Below are 5,406 nucleotides of genomic sequence, written 5' to 3'. Positions count from 1 at the left end.
ACTTAATTATTTGAAGTACCAGTTTCCTCATCTGAAAGAATGTCAGCCCAAGAGATTTGCTACACAGATTAAATTGGGTAATTTAAATGAAATAGCCTGCCAGGCTCAGTAAATGTTTAATAGTCTTTCTTTCCCACTAAAGCCTGTGGCCCAAATTCAAGTGTATGGCTGGATGTTCAGGGTGGCCCAGTCTGGGTGGGGAACAGGGAGTCCACAGATCCTGAGAAAGGGCAGGAAGAAGGCGAGGTCACTAGGAGAAGCTAGCACCACTTACTAGTCAATGAACGGAGGAAAGACATTGAAAAATGAAATTTAGCTTCATGCCAAATAGGATTCTGAGCAGAAAAACTGTGGAAATCCTGGAGTAAAGCATTTTCTCCCTTCTTAATGTAGGAAGCTAACACAGACATTGGTTCCAAGGATGTTAAATATAACAGGGCTAAAATAAATTATTGCCAGGATTTTGGTAAAAAAAAAAATCCAAACATAAGAACCACCAACACCAGGTGCCAGAATTTAAATCAAATTAAGCTCAAATCAATCCATGGTGCATCCAATGAGGAAAAACATTTTTTACACAGACTGACCTGGAATTGTAGTGAACAATCTCCAGCTATGTAAATTCATAGGCCTCTTTAATACCATGTTAGTCTAGGTTCACATTAATTGTTTCTTGCCAGGAAAATGGGTTCTTCATTTGGAGATGGCTCAATGCCAGACTTAACAGGGCTTTTTGGAGGCATTGGAACTATCAAACGTCACCAGTCACAGTCAATGCAATTTTAGCTCATGCAATTTTATTCCCTTTTTTTTTTTTTCCTTTTTGTCTTTTTTCGTGACCGGCAACGGGATCGCAACCCTCGGTGTTGCACCTGCACCTCGCTCAGCCAGTGAGCGGCCGGTCTGTATGTGGGATCCGAACCCTCGGCGGGAGCGCCGCTGCGCTCCCAAGCGGCGCACTGTAGCAGTGCGCCACCGGGCCGGCCCCAGCTCATGCAATTTTAGTTAATGCAATCATTTAAAGAAAGGAGAAGGCAGAAATGAAGATACCGGTATTAGAGGGACTCCGAATCCATTGAAATGGCATCTACTGAAGGAGTCAGGTGACCTATGTTAGACTCTTAGTTCTATTAATAAACTAAATGTAGGACTTAACTGGATGAAGTGACAGATGTCTAATATTTTTCATTCTTATGTACACAGAACAGGTTCAAACCAGTCTAGCAAAGATTCAGGCACTCACCCTGTGGACTGGCCAATTTAGTCTGAGGCGAGAAAGCACTCCCAAACATACCAGACTCCTTGGAAATATGTTAAGTGGTATTGATGATGGCCAGGGCTGCCAAGGATGTCAAATGTATTTAAAAGTGAGCAGAGCCCAAGCCTACTGCCTTCTAGATGGGGATACAGTTGATTTCAGGATATGGTTCCCATTTTGTGGCATGTGCAGGACACCCCCAGCCAAGGATCTCACCCAATATAGAGCCCATCAAGTTAATGAGAGGGATGGTGGAGTTGTATCACTTGTCTTTGTGAAAATAGTTAGGATCGTTGATATTAGCAGCATTTGCCTTCTTTTCAAAATTATTTTTAACTTCCTTTTAGGAGGGGCAGTACAACATTGAGGTGAAGGGCAGACACTTAGTTAGAGTCCCTGGGATTGAACACTGGCTCTCCTACTTGCTAATTGGGTGACATTGGGCAAGTTGCTTAACCTCCTTTTGCCTCAGTTTTCCTAAATATATGATGGAAATAACAGTAGCACTTACCTCAAACATTTACTTTGAGGAATTCACAAATATGCATACATATAAATTGTTTAGAACAGGCCTAGCATGTGGTAAGTAATCAAAAAAAAGTTAGCTCTTATTATATTTCTGTGTGTGTGATTGGAACAATAATACATGTTGGCTATAAAATAACCAGTATACAAAAAATTTTTAAATGAAAAAAACCCTCTCATCAACCATATTCCTACTACCCACAGGCAATGGAAACATTTTGGAAAGAAAGGGCAAGGTAGTAGTGATAGAAACATCAATTTGCTTATGCAATATTTATTCTTTCCTTAATCCTTATTAACCACACTCTGATTTTGCTGTGGGTAACAGACTATATTTCCCAGACTTCTTTGCAAATAAGATTGGTCATGTGACTAATTTATGGCCAATGAAGTAAAAATAGAAGTTGTTGGGTGGAGCTTCTAGGAGAGCTCCTTAAAAAGAAGGCTGAATCAGCAGGATTTCATACTGTTTGGTCATTAATCCTTTCTCCTTCCTGCTGTGTAAAACATGGTAGTGATGGCTGAAGTTCCAGCAACCAACTTGTAAACCTGAGTATAAAATGCATGCCATGGGGATGGTGGAGTAAAAAATTAGAAAAAGACTGGGTGTCTGAGGACATTATGGAATAACTCTATGAGCCATGAACTGCTATCTTCTGGACCTCTCATCTGGTGAGAGAAAAATCCCTTTCATTGAAGCCACTAGCTATATAGAATTTCTATTTCATATAACTAAATACATTCCTGAGTACTTCCATTGTCTCTACCTACTACCGAATCCTCTTTTTCCTGAATCTCATGGTTTCCTCTTTCTTGGTGGATTCCCTTGTGTTGGTGGAGCATATCATAGGTAAATTAATGAGAAAAATACATAACAGGCAAACTTTCTGAGATTTGGGATTTTAGGCAAAATACAGGTTTAGCTGATACATCAAAGGTCAAAATAACAGTGGCTTAAAGAAGATAGAAGTTTATATCTGTCACATAACACTCCAAGGATAAGCATTTCAAGGCTAATATGGTGAACTCTGGTTTATTCTCTTATTACTACTTGCATCCTCAACAAGTAGCTTTTTGTGGTCCATGGTGGCTGCTTTAACTCCTTCATTTACACCTACGTTTCAGTCAGAAGGAAGAAAAGGAGGGAAAGGGTGAGCTCCTTTCTCCTTAGGGCATGACCCAGAAGTTGCATATATAACTTCAGCTCTCATCTCATTTGCCAGAACCTAGTTACATGGTCACACCTAGCTGCAAGGAAGAGTGAGAAATACAGTCTTTTGCAGGGCAACCTGTAGAAGCTGTACAACATTTATTACTATAGAAGAGAATGGCTATTGGGGGGACAATCTTTGCCACACTTTACTGTCTGAAAATGTACATATTCTATATTCCACATTTGAATGATGGTTTTTCTGGTACTAAAATCTAGGCTGAAAATAAATTTCCCTCAAAATTTGAAAGTATTGCTTCATTCTCTAGCTTGCAATACCATCTCGAGTCTCCTCATAACTTCTAACAGCCAGAAAGTCTTACATTAAAAGATGTAGAGTGGCGTTGCATCACTTCTGGCCTCCCTTTAGCTGTCATCTTGTGTCCCTGTGTGTGTGCCTAATCTCAGCTGGTCTGCTGGGGACCCTCTGAGCACCAATCCTGGTCCTCCGCACGGCCTTTCTTCCGCTCCAACGAAATGAAAGAAACTATCATGAACCAGGAAAAACTTGCCAAACTGCAGGCACAAGTGCGCACTGGTGGGAAAAGAATTGCTTGTAGAGTAGAAAGAAGGTGGTTCATAGAACAGCTACAGCAGATGATAAGATATTTCAGTTCTCCTTAAAGAAGTTAGGGGTATTGAAGAAGTGGATATGTATACAAACCAGGGAACAGTGATTCACTTTAACAGCGCTAAAGTTCAGGCATCTCTAGCAGTGAGCACTTTCACCATTATAGGCCATGCTGAGACAAACCAGCTGACAGAAATGCTACCCAGCATCTTAAACCAGCCTGGTGCAGACAGTCCGACTAGTTTAAAGAAACTGGCTGACATTCTGCCCAAACAATCTATGGATGGAAAAGCACCACTTGCTAGTGGAGAGAAGGAGGAGGATGAAGTTCCAGATCTTGTGGACAGTTTCGATGAGGCTTCCAAGAATGAGGCAAACTGAATTGGGTGAACTTCTGAAGAAGACAAAATTTGAAGAAGTTTCTGGGAGCTTCTATTTTATATTATGACTGCTTTTTAAAATTGTTTTGTTTAAGGATCTGATAAAATCTAGATCTCTAATATTTTTAAGCCCAAGCCCCTTGGACACTGCAGCTCTTTTCGGTTTTGCTTATACACAATTCATTCTTTGCAGCTAATTAAGCTAAAGAAGCCTGGGAATAATGAAACAAAGATTAATAAAGTTCTTTGCCTAGGGGGAAAAAAAAAAGATGTAGAGGGCTGGCTGGTTAGCTCCGTGGGTTACAGTGTGGTGCTGATAACAGCAAGGTCCAGGGTTCAATCCCTGTACTGGCAAACTGCCAAAAAGAAAAGAAAAAAAATTTAGAACATCTTGGAAAATGTTAAGTAGTATCTATTAAAACTGAATAAATGCATACTTTGACCCAGTAATCCCTCTCTTAGGGACATATGCAATAGAAATGTATAAATATGGTCAGCTAAAACTCATGTTCATAGCAACACTATTCATGACAGCCCCCAAATGAGAATTACCCAAGTGCCCATTAACAGTAGAATGGACAAGTAAATACTGGAATGGAATACTATGCAGCAATGAGAAGGGACAAACTATAAGTAACTCAACAACATGGATGAATTTCACAAATACAATGTTGAGCAAAATAAGTCAGACACTAATGAGTACACACTGTGTGATTGCATTTGTATAAAGAAAAAACTGGCAAAATAATCTATGCTATTAGAAATCAGGATAGTGGTTACTTTTGGAGGGATAGCAATCAGTGGCAGGGGACATGAGGGAGGCTTCTGGGCTGCTGGTAATTTCCTGTGTCTTTAATTTGGGTGATGAATATATGAATGTGTTCACTTTGTGGAAATTCATTCAACCATAATACTTATGATATGTGTACATTTCTACATATATATTTCAATAATTAAAAAAATATGAAGCTGTGATGGTAATATTTCAAACATCAGACATTAAATGAAGGATTGGAAGAATTACAATTAAGGAAATATTTTGGAACTTGCTGGCTGACCTAGAGATGAGGTTGGTCCTGCACATGGCAGAACTGAAGCTAATTTATTCAGCAGTACTAGGGAAAATTTTTGCTAAGCAAATTTGCTTCAGGGGGTAACCATGAACTAAAGATGGCAGTAGATATTTTCTTCAAAGTGAGAAGCATTTATATGAAGTCAAATAATCATATAAATACAGTGGAGAGTTACTGCATTCAATGCAGGATAACTAACATTTCTTCTAAAGAAGAAATTTTACATGTTATCTCACTTAATCTTCACAAGAGCTTCGAGAAGTAGATATTCTATTCATTTACAGGTGAGGAAATGGGGACTTTTACACATATTAGACTCCTTGGAAGTAGATGGGTATTACTGATGCCGGTCCCCTAATTTATTAAGTTCAATATTATTCAGGACTCTC

The 5,406-nt window shown here is 39.3% G+C and overlaps 1 pseudogene; it reads left to right on the top strand.

Annotated features, from left to right (window-relative positions):
* Window positions 1–3,470: 3,470 nt before the first annotated feature.
* Window positions 3,471–3,945, top strand: LOC103604466 (annotated as a pseudogene).
* The last annotated feature ends 1,461 nt before the right edge of the window (window positions 3,946–5,406 follow it).

Source organism: Galeopterus variegatus, unplaced genomic scaffold, assembly GCF_000696425.1.
Source record: "Galeopterus variegatus unplaced genomic scaffold, G_variegatus-3.0.2 Scaffold5159, whole genome shotgun sequence".
Taxonomy (NCBI): domain Eukaryota; kingdom Metazoa; phylum Chordata; class Mammalia; order Dermoptera; family Cynocephalidae; genus Galeopterus; species Galeopterus variegatus.
The sequence above is the reverse complement of the archived record's forward strand: the minus strand, read 5'-3'. Positions and strand labels throughout refer to the sequence as shown.